The sequence below is a fragment of the Protopterus annectens genome, chromosome 1.part1, assembly GCF_019279795.1.
Source record: "Protopterus annectens isolate FY-2018-M chromosome 1.part1, PAN1.0, whole genome shotgun sequence".
Lineage (NCBI taxonomy): Eukaryota > Metazoa > Chordata > Ceratodontiformes > Protopteridae > Protopterus > Protopterus annectens.
This window is the reverse complement of record NC_056726.1, coordinates 556,620,460-556,640,001: the sequence shown is the minus strand read 5'-3', so window position 1 is coordinate 556,640,001 and position 19,542 is coordinate 556,620,460.

Below are 19,542 nucleotides of genomic sequence, written 5' to 3'. Positions count from 1 at the left end.
CCCCCCCCCTCCTGCATGTCCTAAAAGGTTCCCAAGATTATTACGTTTAGGTGAAGGGGAATCCATGGTGTGCATATTGTCAATATCAGTGCCAGAAGAAATATCTGCATCAGTATTATCAGAATGCATATCATGAGCATGATGTCTTTTCAAAATGGACCGTGGCCTCTTGCGTTTTGGATGAGGGTTATCAATATTCAATGGTTTCCCAAACTTGACATATTTGGTTTGTTTAAAGGGTTGTCCTCTTTCGTAATCAGATTGATCACGATTGAATTTTTTCAGTTTCCTATCCTTTAATTGTGCTTCAAAAGTGAGAAGGTCAGAACTAAGCTTAGATAGTAGACCTGGAAACACACTATCATGCTTATAACCCTCACAATCAGCAACAAATTTACTAACCCTAGGTGACTCCTTATCAATAATTCTAGTATAATATTTAGAAAGTGATTTAACAAATTTTAAAGAACGTTCCTGCCGAATAGAATGCCACTCATTTAGCAAAATGTCATCAGGGTCTGCTACCAAAGGCTGGATTTTGACCCTTAACCCTCTAGGGGTTATACCTTTGGTTAAATAAGCTTTAAATAGCTTGAAATGCCACACAAAAGACCTGAGCATCCTCATGTGTTTATTAAGTTCAAAGAACAGTTTTTCACAACATTGTGACGAATTACCAATGTTTAGGTCATTGGAGCCATGAGAAGATATCCTGATACCAAATACAGCCAGGTCCTCCCTATCAGAGGATAGACCAGAGAAAATATTTGTAAGGTCCATAATGAATAAACAAATATTGTATTGGAATTATATCAACTGAAAGCACAACACCACATCCTGTTTATTGGCAGAAATGGACAATAATGGCAATTGGACCAATCACCCTAATTTGTAAATATAAAAAATGTTTTCATATAAATGAGGTCGCAAGCCACGTCCAAGTCAGGACAATAATGGTGTGATTGTTCACAAAAAAATATTAAAATCACTTATGGACAGATGGCATCCCAAATAAGAAAAAAGTATAATCATCCATAGCTATTAAATCGAAAGACTCAGAAAAAACATATTACCAAGTCAAATGAGTGGCAACTATTAGCCAAGAGTATGTGTTTACCAAACATCCATATCCAAATAAAAAATGTACAATATTACTAGAATATATCAAAAGGAGTTACTCTAATGTCATAAAAAATAGCCAAGCAAAAAGTATGAAATGATATATATTTAAGAGGCCAAACAATTACCAAAGGCCTTCTTATTATTAAAGAATATTGATCAGTGATGTTCTCCTAAAAACTTCTGTGATGGCCTTAAAAAACATACCATACTTGAGACAAATTAGTACAATAATGAATTCAGTTATTTAAATAGCAAACTTGTTATTAAATGTTGCAAAAACAAAATAGAGTTATTAATAAATAACTGACTTATTGCTAAGCATAAGTAGTATGCATAATCCAGAAGCTACTTGGTTATACTGCTACAAATTGTCCCTATCCAGCAATGATTTCAATAGCTAATAGGGCAATACCTAGTATTAATGTCCAAAATAGCTAAGTCCTACAAGGCACAAAAGACAAAATTGACAAATAATTATATAGGGCAGTAAATTTACACAAGATGTATCAATAAGTTATTGCACTCTTCTTCCATATATGCGACAGAGGACACTGGTGCAAATCATTCCCTTTTGTGAAACATTCAATTGAATAGTCCAAAATTCGAATAAGACAGTTCAAACACCATGTTCTAGCCAACTGCATAATTGCCCCAAAAAAGGCTAATGATAAATAGTACAGCAGCGTTAATTCACACTCAAGTGGTTTTGCCAGTCATATAGTGAAAAAATGAAGATGGTAAACCAAATAATACACTATTCTTCCGCATAGCACAGGAAATGAAGCAATAGGGTATCATAAGTTGTATCAATAAAATGTCCCCGCTCCACCTACATAAATACTATAGAAAAAATACCACAAATTGTTCCTTTTGTTGTTGTATTCCGTTAAATCATCCAAATGAAATAAATCAGTCCAAACACCAGATACAAACCAACTGCATAGTTTCCCCAGTCATAAGAACTGATAGAAAAATGTAACAGCAATGTGGATTCACTCACTTAGATAGTTTCTCCAGTCATATAGTGAGAAAACACACTGATGGTAGAACACATCAAACTCTACGCATTCGCGTTTCACCAATGAAGCCAAAACACCAAAATGTCATTATATCATAATCCACTGTACTGGAAAAAGACTAGAAATCGACTGATTGGCATAAAAAATCCCAATGTAGTATATCCACACAAGCGAAGCACAACAACCTTAGTAAACTGGACTGATAAATCCACGCAGCACACCATGGATCTCCAGCAGGAAGTAGAAAACCCAGTAATGTGCTTTATAAACATACATTAAAACACCCCACAGCAAGCTTTCATTTTTTTGTTATTGATAAAATTCTAGGTGATCGCACTGTGAAATCTGGCTGGCATAATAAACTAAATATTAAAGAGAAAAAATGGATAATTAAATTAGGTGCTCTTTTTTATCCAGGACTTAATGAACATCTTTGAATGGGTTCATGTTTTATTTATGAGTTCACCAATCATGTTTGAGTATTATCGTGTCTTATTAACATTTTTGTATTAAAAGACTTCCATTTTGTTTGCTGCTGTATCACACTGAAGAAGGCTAAGCTAACTCTATGCTGAAACCGGTCTGAGAGATTGAAGTCTTTATAATGCTTGATTAATAAATCAACTATTCTCAGCCATCTAGTTGCTGGCTTCATTTTTTCTTTGGATTCTACTTTGCCGTTCAGTTTTCTCCGTGCAGGGGACTGTTTCTTGCTTTCACTGTTATAGGTCCCCCACCATGTCCCAAGACTCACATTCCATGTTCCTAAGCACCCTGGAGAATATTAGGGTCCAACCCAACACTCTCATACTGGGCAACTTCAACTACCCCTCAATTAACTGGGAAAACTACTCATGTGCCAATACACTTGCCCAACATTTCCTGGAATTCATTAATTCCAATGCCCTGGACCAGTTAATTCTTAACCCCACTAGAGGTAGCAACATCATTGACATGGTCATTATTAACATGGGCAACTGTTGCTCTACAAAAATAGTCAACTCCTCCCTGGTTAGATCCAACCACAAACTAATCACCTGGAAATACACCCCCCCCCCGCAAAGGTAACCACGATGAAAAACTTCTCCAAAGCTAACTTTGGGCTCCTAAAACAGAGGTGGCTAACTTCATGGCACCCATGCAAATGAAGACTAGTCGCATGACTGCCGAATCATACACCAATGCACTGTACAAACATGTACACAAATGCATGGAGCTTGCCATACCCAATAGAACCAAGACGCTCTCCTCCAAAAAAAGGAAGACAGTCTGGTGGTCCTCTGCCATAAACAAACACTACAACAGAAGGAGGAAACTGATACAGAATAAGGTGAAGTCCCAAGACTGGAAAAACTCCCTTATCAGCCTCAACAAAAAGTTTAGATCCCTCATCAAATCCTCTAAAGGTAGCTATGAAAACAGAATTGCAGCAGATAGTAAAGACAACCACAAGGCCTTCTATAGTTATGTAAAGAATCTCCATGGCAATACCCAGATTTGCTCTGAGCTCCTGCACAGTGGTACCTCCTATACAGAGCCAACAGATATTACCAATATACTGGCTGACAGATTCAGTGCCAACTTTACCCCCCCAAAAAAAGACCAATTATAATACCAGTATGTTGCCAGGCACCCAGTATTACTGCTGCACAGGTTAAAACAGCACTGTTCAAGGCCAAGAATTCAGCTTCTATGGGACCTAACAATATCCCTGGCTGTGTTCTACACAAACTACTGAGTGAACTGGCACCTCACCTGTGTGCCCTATTCAATCACAGCCTCACCTCAGGCTTTGTCCCTACCGAATCGCACACTATTTCAGTCATTCCTCTCCACAAAGGAGGAGTGACTACAGACTCTGGCAACTATTGCCCCATTAGCCTAACAAGTCTGATATGCAAAGCTATGGAACGCATCATTATGGACCTAATAGACAAGGATATAGGGAATCTCCAAACTCTGGATCCCACACAGTTTGGTTTTGTGAAGGGTAGATCATGCCTGCTCAACTTGGTCGACTTCTTTGAGTCAGTCACCAGAGCTGTGGATGAAGGGAAAGTGGTTCATACAGCCTACCATGATCTGCCCAAGGCCTTTGATACCATTCCCCACTCAGGAATCATAGAAAAACTCACTAAGCTAGGCATCAACCCCTATATCTCTAGGTGGGTTGCAAACTGGCTCACAGATAGAACCCACAGTGTGAACATAGCTGACTCCAAGTCAGACTGCTGACCAGTCATGAGTGGAGTCCCACAGGGATCAGTCCTGGCTCCTCTCTTGTTTGGTATCTACTTCTCAGAAGTCCAGGATAACATGAAGGGACTCTGGCTGACAAATTTTGCAGGTGATTGTAAGTTGGGAGCCATTATTAACTCCCCAAGTGATGTTGACATCCTACAGAAAGGCTTCACTGAAACTAGTGACTAGCGTCAGAACCATGGCCTTAAGCTTAATGCCACAAAATGTGTTGTCATCCCCTTTGGGAAAAACCCAGTTCCCATGAATTACCACATTGATGGTAGTCCATTGAAAACAGAAGGTCTTATAAGAGATCTGGGAACACAGGGTGACAGCAACCTCTCTTTGACCACTACATTGCCACTGTTGTCAGAAAGTCCTTCTATGTGGTACATCTCATTACTAAGGGTTTTGCATCCAGGAAGAAAGAGGTCATTGTCTTCCTCTACTCTTCCCTCATTAGGCCAATAACAGAGCACGATACCCCATTTGGCATGTACCTCACTAGACACCTGCAACAACTGGAGAGGTCACAAAAGTACCTCACAAAGAGGATCCTAGGCCTTAAACACTTGTCCTATATGGACAGACTCAAAAAACTCCAACTATTCTCTGTCTCATATTGCCTACTTAGAGGTGATCTCTGCTTGACTTACAAAGCCATGTCTGACCCAGCTCTGTTAGAAATGCTACAGCTAAAGAAATCCCAATCCCACCACACCACACGCTCCAGAGACCTCAACCTCATTTCCACAATCAACAGAACGTGCTGGAGGGACAGGTTCACAACCCAGAGACTGCCCATGCTATGGAATAGACTTCCCATACATGTCAAACAGAGCACCTGACTGGCCCTCTTCAAGAGAAATCTTGATGAGTAGATGGGAAATAGAAAATTCACCCTGGGGATCACTCCAGTGGCTCTACTCGACAGAGGCACTGGGAAATAAGATGGCCCAAAGCCAGGGTAATCCTATGGGCTATGCTTGTAAAGGCTCCAGGGCCATTAGCCTAGTACACAGCTATGAACCTATGAACCAATAAGGGAGGAATTTCCTCCCACTGCCATCTGTAACCTTGATGACTAATCTTCAGAACCCATTTGTCTGAAACTATTTGCTGACTAAGAGAGAAATTGAGATTCTGACCTTCTGGATAGGATAAGGGACTGCCAGGGTGAGAGGGGTGGGCAAGGGGGACACACACGATCTCTTAAGTAGTCATTCTGACTTGTTTGACTGTACTTTGATGGAGGGAACTGCCTTATGTTTGGAACTCCTTTGCCGTTGCTTCTTAAACATCTATTTATCAGCATTTTCCTGAGGCTATTTATTTTGTTTCTTGCAAAAATCAGATTGGGGGGTAGAGAATCCCTTGCAAAATTTGTAAAAAAAAAGCAGGGTGGGGGTGCTGAAAAATCAGAGAGATTCACAGAATTGGCTTATCCCTTTCATCACATCTTTTGATAACCTTTCTAGTACAGGGTCCAAAAATTAACTCATTATCCAAAGGGGAATTTAAAATCTAATTTTTTACTTCTTGGAAGCACTGAGAATGCAGCCAAGCAAACCTCAGTAGAGTACCAGTGGCCATAGCATTGGAAGAAGCATCAACAGAGTCATATCCATACTTTAAACAATGAGTTGTGACCTGTGAAATAGAAGAAACCAATCCATGGAAAGCAGATTTCTCCTCGCAATAATAAACTGCAGACAAAACATTCTTTATACTTTCACAGTAAGTCTGAATAAAATTATAACATATTTGCCTGACAATTCAAAATTCCGAAAATGAAAGTTGCATAATAGGTTCATAGGTGTATACTATGCTAATGACCAAAATGGCTTTTTTTAAACTTAGCCATTGCATCTCAAATCTCTAAGTTCTAGTGCCCTTGATAAATGTAAGCAGAGGCTTAGGAGTTGAACCATTTACAGACTGCCTGTGTGCAATAGAGATATAGTTACCAAACCAGGGATGAATTTCCAGTTACCCATCTAATTGTCCAAGTTACACTTGAATTGAGTTAAAGAGAAACTCTGCTTCACTTGAATGGGTAGCCTGTTCCAGAGAAGGGATAATCTCTAGGATACAAACCTGTCTCTCCAGCAAGTCCTATTTATATCAGAGGCAAGGTTTAAGTCTTTAGAATGGGCAGTTCTGGTGTTGTCTGTTGTGCAGATATGCAGAAGGTCCATTAGGGTGGGGGTCTGACAATGCCTTGTATGTCAGGCATAGATCTCTCCTCAACAGCCTCTAGGGGACATAATACAGGTATAGGGCTTTGGGGTGGTCTGCATTGGATATGTTACTTACACCCTGTATTATTTTAGTGAGGAACCTCACAGACATTCAAATTGTTGGATGTGACTGGTTAGGTACACACCAAAGGCAGCATTGTAATCAATGACAGGTCTGATGAATGCTGAATAAAGAGGAAGAATTACCTCTTTGGTCGTATATTCCATACCTTTGTTTATAAGATAGACAGCATAGAATGATTTCTTCACTATCATATACACATGATGGTGAAAGGCTAGATGAATGTCTATGTGTGTGTCCCTAAGTCCCTGACTTCTGGGTTGAGTCTTGGGGGCATGTTTTCAATATAATAGTTACTAAGGGCTGAGGACTTCATGAAAGATGCTATTATGCATTTCTTGGCATTAGGTTTTAGTCCATGGCTCTGACACAAGTTATTTCTGGAGGACATTAATGCTGGTGGGAGATTCTATGACTACTTCTAATTTGTAATCCTCTACAAATGTAGTCAGCCAGAGGCCCTTTACATTGGCCTTGACTTCACAGAAGCAAATGCTAAAAAAGAGCAGTCCCAGGACTGGTCTCTGATGCACTTTGCTTGTGATATTATAGAGATGACCTCCCCATTTTTAACTTCCTTGGACCTGTCTCTGAGCCAACTGGCTATTGACCAGGTGACATAAGGGTTTATACCTAATCTATTGAGCTTGTCAACAATGCCTGAGTGGGGTATTGTGTCAAATGCCTTGAAAAAAAGTAAGCAGTGTAAACTGTTTTTCAGTCATCCATTGCTTTGGTGACCATCTCAAGGAAGTCCATCAGGTTGAGTAGGCATGACCTTCCCTTGATGAAACCAAACAGGATTGGGTCCAGTGTTTGGAGGTTTCCTATTTAATTATTGATTATTTCCAATATATATTTCGATGGTTTTGCATATGAAACTAGTAAGACTTATGCATTTGTACTTTTCAATGTCTGTAGATGGCCCACCTTTGTGCAGAGGGATGACTGTTGCTGTTCTCCATTCATGAGACACGAAGCCTGTTTGGAGGCTACAGTTAAACAGACATTCCAGAGGGCCTAATAAGTCATGGTTCATACTATTTAGAAGGCATCCAGGGATATTGTCTGGGCCCATGCATGCAGTGTTCTTGGCCTTAAAGAGGGCAATGAGAACCTGTTCCCTAGTGATAGCAGGGTTAGTTATATTTAGTGGTGTTTCCTGAGGGGAGGTTGAGGAGGAGAGAGAGAGAGGTAAAGTTAGAATTGAATTTGTCTGCCAAAATCATACATTTTCCCCCTTATTTATCAATTATTTTACCATCCTTTTCGGAAACGGAAGAATTGGAATTAACCAAATGTTCAGCAGCAGTAGGATTAACTAAAGCTATAGCTGCTGGATCAGGAATGGAATGAGTGCATACAATCTATCTGCTTTTTTTAGGGACAGCAGACTGACTATCATGGAAGGTGCAGGCAGTGACACACCCACATCCTCCAATGCTGACAACATAGGTGGGATGGGAGAAGATTTTGGAAATTTCATTTGAAACAGCTCATAGTATATTCTGAGGGGCTGAAAAACCTCACTGAAAACACTGGTACATTCTAGAAATAGTCTCAGAAAAAGGAAATCCACCATAGGGAGAGTCAGATACCATGCTCTCCTCTGATTTTGAATCAGAAATCTGAGGGGAAAACCATGCATCTGTCCCTTCAACTTCCTGCCCAAAATCAGAATCTTGAATCTGTTCAAAAAAAGAGCCATCTCTTGTTCATTACCAGAAACCATGTTGTAAGAAGGATAAATAACCTGAATGAGAGCCTGATCCAGGCCTAATACACTACTCCTGTGCAGTTAAATTTGAGCAGGAGCAGATACATGCTTATTTTTCTATTTCTTTTTGATAGAACAATTGGAGCCATTAAGGCTTTTAATGGCAGCAGCAGCTTCCCCAGAGATGGGCACAACCTTTTGAGTAAATATAGAAGACTTCCCTGCCCCTTCTTCCAGGGCTGACAAGAGTGGCTCTCCATTGCCCACTGAGAGGATGCCAACAGCTGCAGAGGACAGGGCTATCCTCTTTCCCCAGTCCATAGTGGTTGTAGCTGCTACACCATAAGGATCCAATGTAAAAGATGAGTCATCTGTAGAACCAGATTGGTCACAGGAGTGTCACCCCCCCTGCGGCTTAAGCAAATTGCTAGCCTGCTGTGGTGGCAAAGGCTGTTTGCTTAACTTTTTGTGTGTGGAAGAAGGACTGACCATAGTACCAGTAGTTTGTTCTATGGTCAAACTGAAAATGCTGCCTCTTTCCTGCTGAAACCAAGCAACACAAGCCAGTAAAAATTAAAACTCCCAAAAATGTCACTTTTTCACAGTAAAAATACAGTCAAAAACATTTTAATACACTTTGCCATCCCCAAAAAGTAAAATAAACAGCTTTCCAGAGGGAAAAAATGGTGTTACAATGTTTTAAACATCTTTTAAACTGACATGAAAAAAATGTGTTCCCATTCGAAAAGTCCATTAAAACACAAACTGCTAGATAAAAAAAAAACACCTTTCCTAACCACGGAAATGCATTAAACAAGACAGTTTAATGTGGAAGGTTTTGCTCCCCAAAGGAACCATATCTGCCCAGCACTGGAAGAAGTTGGCCTTTGACTCATGAAAGCCCACAGAGGAGTGCTCTGTTTGGCAGCAGGAAAGCTCTGAAAGGTTTGGTGCCAAAGCAATTTTTTAGGCAGCTCAGCTCAAAATGACTAATGGTTTGGGAGTGTGGAAGGTGCCCTGGAGCACTGGAAGCTGGACAGCTGTTATATAGTTGGCAAGATATAACCCATATAGCTTAGGCTACTGCAGCAGTGATAAATTTGATGAACATCTTGTTTATCTGAAAGTGGTGTGTTTTATCTCTTATCCTCTGATGACGTAGGCAGCTCTACCAGATAAATGAGTTATTGCATTTACCTACCGCATGCTGACAAATTATTCATACATAATGTATTATTCTGGATTTCAAAGCTATTACTCCTTCCATGACCTAACCTTATTTCCATGTTTTCCCTGACATCCTGCATTCAACTTGTACCATAGTTGTACAGTGACTCAAACATATGTTGTGGCAGTATAGTCCTGCAGTTCTAACACTGTGTCCACACATCTCCTATTTACAAAGAGACAGCACTTGATAGATAATGATGGATAATGAAGTAAATGAAACTGGAACACACAGTGTTAGGACTGTACTAGTTTGCGGTCATGCTAACCAAGTCTGCTGCATGTATGTGTTCATCATATTAGAAATAATATGAGAAAAAATGTCTGGTTGCTGGGTAATGAGGAGAAGTAATTAGGACCTTAGGCTCTGATGTACAATTATTGTATTATAACCATTGGCTTTAGGTGATGGTCACTGCTGATGTGACATCCTGACACCATGTATAAAAATGGCCAATTATATTATATTATATTATATTATATTATATTATATTATATTATATTATATTATATTATTTTTTGGTTGTTTGTTAACCAGATTAAAGTGCTCATCTAAAGACTCTTTTCAGTTATCACCTGGGCCAGAGGCAAAATACAGTATAGTTATTACTAATGAAAATAATGCATCACAGTTTGGCTTTGTTAAAGGAAGGTCATTCTTATTAAACCTGGTGGTCATTTTTAAGAGGGTCACCAAACCAATGGATGAAGGTAAGATCATACAAACAGCTTTCCTCAACTTGGCCAAGGATTTTCATACAATACCCTACTCAGACATTAAAGGCAAGCTCATTAACTTAAGTATGAAACCTTTGATCACCCACTAGATAGCCAGCTGGCTCATTGATAGGACCCAGGAGGTCAAATTAGGTGAGGCCACCTCCACCAAGAGGACAGTCACTAGTGGAGTCCTCCAGGGTTGGATACTAGGCCTGCTTCTTTTTGGCATCTATTTCTCTGAAATGGAAGCAAATGCTGAGAGTTTATCACTGAGTAAGTTTGCAGATGATTGCAAGCTGAGGGGTATCATCGACTCCCCTGCAGACACTAGCATTCTTCCAGAAGGTCTGTCTCTGACTAACAAATGGTGCCAAAGCCATGGTCTTAAAGTTAATACTAAGAAATGCAAAATTATAAGTCAACCATCCCTGCTAAACTACCATGTTAACACTCCCCTAAGAGTCGACGCGGTGGTTAGGGATATGGGTACGCACGTAGACAGTAGTGTTACCCTCAACCACCACATGGCCAAGGTGATGAGAAAATCCTTTTATGTTAAGCAACTTATAACTAAGGGCATGGCATCTAGGTACAAAGCGATCATTATCCCACTGTAATCCACCCTTATCAGACCAATCATAGAGTACAATGCTTCCTTTGTTGTGTACCTGACCAGGCATATTTAGCACCTAGAGCAACCTCAGAGATTCTTTGCAAAAAGAAAACAAGGCATAACAAACATGCTTTATGCAGAGTGCCTTAAAGCCATTTCCCTCTACTCAGTCTCCTATAGATTGCTGAGGGGTGGTCTATGCCTGGCTTACAAGGCATCAATAAAGTCCACACGGATGAATCCTATACATATTCTTAAGTCAAAGCTTACCAGAAATGCAAGGTCTAGGGACCTGAATTTTGCCTGTGAATTAAACAGAACATGCTCAAGAGACAGATATGTCTCCCAGAGACTGCTCCTCCATTCTTGTGAAGCTGAGTTCATTTATTACCCAGTTTAAGTGCAACCTAAACTAGTGGATGGAGAACAGGAACTGTATTGGTAACTCTGCCAGAGAATACACAACCAAGTACAATGAACTGTTTATTAAAACAAATAATAAGCACTTCTGTCTAAAAGCATACAGACTTATTCAGATAAAACTAGAACAATTTAAAATGTGCACTTAAATAGCTTCCTTGTCACATGACACCAATCTAAGCAAAGCAAGTGTATATTTAAAGCAATAGTCATCTAGACAAGTACATGGGGTTAATTCAGTAAACCCTACATGGAGCAATTCTCCATCTAGATATAGTGGTAAGGCTCGAGCACAGAACATGGCCACCAAGTGATCCATGAAACAAGGCTTGGAGTATGCACGAGCTTCCCATGGAATGCAAATCACCTCATCTGCTGGTAAAAAACATGCAAATGAGGTAATTTTGCAATTCTGCAAGCATAAAGGCACGCATGTAGGTGCCGTGTAAGCCTTCAAAACGCAAGTGGTTACAAACTGTGTACTGGAGGATAAAAATTAAACAGTGGCTGTAACAGCCCAAATAAAAGGTGTTATAATGTCTAGTAGGCATGGAAATGGACAAAACTATGGCCAGTGAATTAAAAAAGTAATGCAATATATTAAAAATTAAACTTTTTTTAAAATATATGCCACATTTAAGCAGCATGCAGTGACGCACAAACATGCTTCTTCTTCTTCTTTCAGCTGCTCCCGTTAGGGGTCGCCACAGCAGATCAACTGTTTCCATTTCTTCCTGTCCTCTGCATCTTCTTCTGTCATACCAGCCACCTGCATGTCCTCTCTCACCACATCCATAAACCTTATCTTAGGCCTTCCTCTTTTCCTGTTACCTGGCAGCTTCATCCTTAGCATCTTTTTCCCAATATACTCTGCATCCCTCTTCAGCACATGTCCAAACCAACGTAATCTTGCCTCTCTGGTTTTCTCTCCAAACCTTCCAACCTGGGCTGACCCTCTAATATACTTATTCCTAATCCTGCCCATCCTCGTCACATCCAGTGCAAATCTTAACATCTTCAAGTCTGCCACGTCAAGCTCTGACTCCTGCCTTTTTGTCAATGCCACTGTCTCCAACCCATATCACATAGCTGGTCTCACTACCCTCTTGTAGACCTTCCCTTTCACTCTTACTGGTACTCGTCTGTCACAAATCACTCCTGACACTCTTCTCCACCCACTCCATCCTGCCTGTACTCTCTTCTTCACCTCTCTTCCACACTCACCATTGCTATGAACTGTTGATCCCAAGTACTTAAACTCATCCACCTTCGCCACCTCTACTCCCTGCATCCTCACCATTCCTCTATCCTTCCTCTCATTTACACACATATATTCTGTCTTAGTCTTGCTGACCTTCATTCCTCTTCCCTCTAGAGCATATTTCCTCCTCTACAGGGTCTCCTCCACCTGCTCCCTACTCTCACTACATATCACAATGTCATCTGCAAATATCATAGTCCATGGGGTCTCTGATCTGATCTCGTCTGTCAACCTGTCCAACACCATTGCAAATAAGAAAGGGCTCAGAGCTGATCCTTGATGTAATCCCACCTCCACCTTAAACGCATGCATCACTCCCACCGCAGACCTCACCCTGTCACACTACCCTCGTACATATCCTGTACCACTCTTACATACTTCTCTGACACTCCCGAATTCCTCATACAATACTACAACTCCTCTCTAGGCACCCTATCATATGCTTTCTCTAAATCCACAAAGACACAATGCAACTCCTTCTGACCTTCTCTGTACTTCTCCATCAACACTCTCAGAGCAAACATAGCATCTGTAGTGCTCTTTCCTGGCATGAAACCATACTGCTGATCACTAATCATCACCTCCCTTCTTAACCTAGCTTCCACTACTCTTTCCCATAACTTCATGCTGTGACTCATCAGTTTAATCTCTCTGTAGTTACTACAGCTCTGCACTTCACCCTTATTCTTAAAAATCAGTACCAAAACACTTTTTCTCCATTCCTCAGGCATCCTCTCACTTTCCAAGATTTCACTAAACAATCTAGTTAAAAACTCCACTGCCATTTCACCTAAACACCTCCATGCTTCCACAGGTATGTCATCTGGACCAACAGCCTTTCCGTTCTTCATCTTCTTCATAGCTATCCTTACTTCCTCCTTGCTAATCCACTGCACTTCATGATTCAGTATCAGCAGATCATCCAACCTTCTCTCCCTCTCATTCTCTTCAATCATCAACCCCTCAAAGTACTCTTTCCATCTGCTCAACACACTTTCCTTGCTTGTGAGTACGTTTCCCTCATTATCCTTTATCACCCTTACCTGCTGCACATCTTTACTAGCTCGATCCCTCTGTCTAGCCAATCGGTAAGCATGCTATATTGCAAAAAAAAAAAAAACTTGGAAAATATGACATTTACAGCTATGCAAAGTTATTACATTGTAGGGGCCACCATGCAGAGTCATACAATGGCAGGTTATAATGGTTGCTAAGGACATAGGCACTGGTGTAGTGTAGTATCCAGGATATATGCAATTAGGTGAATGTAAATGGGCCAAGTTTATTGAATAGCAAAATGGCCCACCATGTCTGCAGATACTAACTGTGTAAGGGCTATAACTGTGGTAGTGTAGGGTGAAGAGACAGCTGATATGAAAAGGGTGTGTGTCACGGTATGTGTAAGCAGATTGGAGCTTAGAGGCAGCTGTTTGTGCTCAGCTAAGCACAGCTAAGCAAGGGGTGTGTGTGTCTGAGGCTGCTAAGCTGTGCTTAGCCCCACAACATGTGTTTTAGCTGGTTAAAGAAAAGCTAAGCATGACTGTTTACAGGGGAGGGCTCTTTATGCTCAGCAATGTTTACACTAGCTTCATGGGCTTTTGTGGAATGCTGTGGGCCTTAGCAGTGGAGGAAATGAGAAAAAAAGGGGGGAAATAGCCTGGGAAAGCCAATCAAGCATAAATTATTGATAAGTCCTGTTCCACTTACACTGACCCATTCAAACCCTTCAATAATATACTGGCAGATGGAATGTATCATACTCAATGTTGGAGTGAATGACTTGAGATGTACCTCCCTGGACTACATGAAAACAGACATGGAAGAGCTCTCAGATCATGTGGCCCAGGCAGGTATGACCCTAGCCCTGAGTAGCATCCTGCCTTCGCCCGGAATGATACCACAGTATAAGGACAAAATGATTGATTTCAACAATTGGCTAAGCTTCTGGTCTCATTCAAAGGGGATCCAGTATCTGTGTGCCTGGGACGATATGATCGACAAACCATGATGCTTTGCCAGAGACGGTCTGCACCTGTCATCCCTGGGATTCAGGTTACTGGCTAAAGCTCTTGCCACTCCTATAGTGCCTTTTTAGGCAAGGTTCAAAGGACAAAACCACCATCATAACAGATACAAGCATGCAAAATCTGAAGGTAATGCTACTCAATGCTAGAAGACTAAACCTCAAAATGCAATCTCTTGAGGCACTCCTAAAAATGGAGAACATTGATATCTGTGCAGTAACTGAGACCTAGTTCAAGGCTCCAGAGAGCACCCCTGTAATACCAGGCTACAACTCTTACCACACTTTTCGGCCACCAAACCAAGACCGAAACACTAAAGGTGGAGGAATATCCATATTCACCAAGGATATTCGCACCTCCAGGCTAGTTGCCCAACACAATGCATCTGAAATCCTTCAGGTGCAGCTACCACTAGGTAAGACTGCAATCCAAATTGTAGCTTGCTACAGATCCCCCACCTTGCCCCAACATTCTCACTACACCTTTCTAAACATACTGAAAAATATTAAGATACAAACAAACACCCTAATACTCGGTGATTTCAACTACCCTGCCATAAACTGGGAAAACTACTCGGGTACCAACACCTTTTCCCAGCGGTTCTTGGAATTCATAAATTCCAATGCCTTGGATCAACTAATCCATTGTCCCACCAGGGGCTCCAATATCCTAGACCTGGTCATTACCAACATGGGAGACAGATGCTCCACACCAGTGGCCACCCACTCATTGGTCTGGTCTCACCATAAGAAAATCACCCTTGACATCCACATCCCACCCCCACCCCCCAGTAAGGAAACCTCCGTAAAAAACTTCTCCAAAGCCAACTTCATGCTACTCAAGTATGAAGTGACAAACTTCATGATACACATGCAGATGGGAGCTGAAAGTTCAACTGCTGAATTCTACACTAGGGCAGTGTATGAGCACATCCATTCGTGCATGAATCATGCCTTCCCAAATAGAACCAAGATGCCCTCCTCCAAAAAAAGAAGCCAATCTGGTGGTCCCCTACGATAAACAAACTATACAACAGAAGAAAGAAACTGTTGCAGAAAAGAGGAAAATCCCAGGATGCAAAAAACTCCATTGTCAGCCTCAGTAAGAAGCTGAGATCCCTCATAAAATCCTCCATAGCTAGTTAAGAAAATAAAATTGCCAAAGATTCCTAAGACAACCACAAGGCATTTTATAGTTATGTCAAGAATCTAAACGGCAATGCTCAGATATGCTCTGAGCTACAACAGAATGGCATTAAATATAATGATCCCAAGAATATTGTCAATATCCTGGCAGCTCAATTTAGTGCCAATTTCACCCCCTCTTACCCCTTAAAGGGCCCATCTCAATACAAAAAGATTGACAAATTCCAGTAATCACGGCCACACAGGTAGAAACTGCACCCTCCAAAGCTAAGAATACATCATCCATGGGACCATATGACATCCTGGGCTGTGTACTACATGAACTACAAAATGAACTGGCACCACACCTAAGTAGCATGTTTAATCATAGTCTCACCTCAGGCTTCATGCCCACTGAGTGGCGCACAGCTATAGTTATCCCACTCCGCAAGGGGGGGATCCACCTTGGATCCCGGGATCTACCGTCCCATCAGTTTGATGAGCCTGATATGCAAGGGCATGGAACGTATTATCATGGAACATATAAGCAAATACACTGGCAACCTTCAAACACTGGACCCCCATCCAGTTTGGCATCATGAAGGGCCGATCTTGTCTCCTGAATCTGATTGACTTCTTTGAATCAGTCTCCAGAGCTGTGGTCAAGGGTAAGGTGGTCCACACAGCCTATCTGGACCTCACCAAGACCTTCAACACCCTCCCCCACTCTGGAATCATGGATAAACTTACTAAGTTGGGCATAAATCCCTACATCACTCAATGGGTTGCCAACTGGTTTACAAACAGTACCCAGAGTGTAAATATAGCCGACTCCAAATCTAGCTCCAGAGAAGTGACAAGTGGAGTACTGCAGGGTTCAGTCCTGGGACTGCTCTTGTTTGGCATCTACTTCTCTGAAGTACAGGCCAACACTAAGGGACTTTGGCTAACAAAGTTCGCAGATGACTGCAAATTGGGAGCCATTATTGAATCCCCAAATTATGTGGATATTCTACAAAAGGGCCTTACAGAAACAGATGCTTGGTGCCAGAGCCATGGGCTCAAGCTTAATGCCAAGAAATATATAGTTATCCCCTTTGGGAAAAAACATGTACCCATGAATTACCACATAGGTGGCAGTACACTAAACACTGAAAGTGTGATGAGAGACTTAGGGACACAGGTGGACAGTGGTCTCACCTTCGATAACCACATCGCCACAACAGTCAGGAAATCTTTCTATGTGGCACACCTCATCACTAAGGGCTTCCCATCCAGAAAAAAGGAAGTCATTGTGCCACTGTACTCATCCCTCATTAGACCCATTATAGAGTACAATGCCACATTAGGTATGTACCTCACAAGACATCTGCAACAGCTGGAAAGGTCGCAGAAATTCCTCACTAAAAGAATCACAGGTGTAAAGCAGATGCCTTATGCTGACCGTCTAAAAAAACTCCAGCTATACTTTGTGGCATATTGTCTACTCAGAGGTGATCTCTGCTTAATATACAAGGCCATGTCAAACCCTGAACTGCTGGACATGCTCCACTTAAAGAAATTCCAATCCCTCAGAGCCACATGCTCCAGGGATCTAAACCTTGTCATCACAATGAACAAAACATGCTGGAGGGATAGGTTCCTGACCCAGAGACTCCCCATACTCTGGAATAGACTGCCCATACATGTCAAGCAGAGTGCCTCCTTGGCCCTCTTCAAAAGGAACCTTGACGATTGGATGGGAGATAGGAAATTCACCCCGGGGATCACATCAGTCACCCTGCTAGACAGGGGTCCAGGGAAGTAAATATTGTGGGAAGAAATATCCAGGGAATTGTTATGTCTAAGCTTGTATAGGCCCTAGGACCAATAACCTATGAACATATGAATCACACAACTGCATCTGAAGCACACCAGTATAAAGTATGCATACACCCTTCAATCTAAGTTTTCCCAAATACTCTGCGCAATTGGAGTACACACTTGAGAATTTTACCAGACAAAATGATAGAGGCCGCTGCTGATCTTCTGCTACATCTGTATGTGCGACAGGCTGAGGTCAATGATGACAATGATGATGATGACAATAGGCCCAGACTGAGGAGGAGAAGAGTGTTCAGTCCCAGGGTAACTTTTTTAGAGGGTCATGAGCTCAAGATAGTAGAGTGCTACAGGGTGGACAGGGAAATACTACAGCAAGTCATTGAGCTATGCCGGCCTCACCTCAGTCCCAGAGCCAACAGAGGGGTACCCATCCCAGTGGAAAAAAAGCTATGTGTAGCCTTAAGAATACTAGCTACAGGTACTTTCCAAAGACCTACTGGGGATGTCATTGAGATCTAACAGACATCCGCATCCATGCTAACACATGCCAGTGAACGCATTTATTTCCCCAACATCTCTTAGAAGAGAACCAGCAATATGCATCTGTTCCACCATGTAGCACAGTACCCAGAAGTACTGGGTGCCACAGACTGCATTCATGTGCACATCAAAGCACCACCCAGTGAGGAGGGTAGAGTCTATGCCAACCACAATGGGTATCACTCCATCAGCTGCCAGGTTGTGTACAATGTTCAGGGCATTATCATCAATGTGTGTGTGCTGGCAACCCTGGCAGTTATCACGACTCCCACATCTGGCATGCATCACAGCTGTACCAGGCATTTGCCATGGGGGACATCCTGTATGGCCATCTAGTGGGGGTTGCTGGTTATGCACTGGAACTGTGGATGATGGCACCCATCAGAAATGCACACACACACACTGAAGAATGACATCATGAGGCACACATACAAACTAGGAACACCATAGAGCATGTATTTGAGGTGCTCAAGTCATGGTTCTGCTGCCTTGACATATCTGGTGGAGTCCTGCAGTACTCTCCAACCACATGTGCACACATGTTCATAGTATCTGCCATGCTACACAATATGATCCTGTGGAAACAGCTGTGCCAAGGTATCCACAGGCACAGGGGGACTTGGAGGAGGAACCCTTTGAGCCTGTCCCTTTAGGCAGACGTAGGCATACCGAGTACACCCTGGCCTTGGCAAAGAGACAACACATAACACATACACTGACAACCTAGGGACCCAGGGGCTGACATCTCACTCTGACTCACATGCACAGAGTAAAATGGATGCTAGCCACATTGTATTACCTATATCTTACCATGTATAGGCCATGTACTGCTGCATGCATCTGACAGAGTCAGCCGTGTAGCACTGTCCTCTCAACTGCTAATGGCACAAGGTAAGTCACTCTTCTTAACAATAAATTAATGGGGTAGTAGACTGTGGTAGCATATATATGATATTGTTGCATGTATGCATAGGAATGGAGTGGGTTACCAGGATAGCAGCAGACAACGGACAGCTATATGGAACAACAGGATCTCTCTTCCAAATACTGTGTGCCCCACAATATGCAGTAGGCTCCAAGCCAGCAAAATCCACTGCACTGTATGAGGGACTTACAAAGCGGGGTCATAAGACAAATGCATGGATGTAAATGTTGGACTCCCATACATACCTCTAAAACTCTTACAGCAAGAAATCTGTACATAGCCATAAAGAAATGGGGGCAAAGGCCTAAAAACAGGGACAAGTCACAAATATTGCTCTTACAAACATAGAAAGTTGATAGAATAACAGGTGTTGCAGTAGCATGAATTCTCTGTAGGTCAAAAAGTCTGAAACTCAAATATCTGTCATTACTTTCTAACTTCAG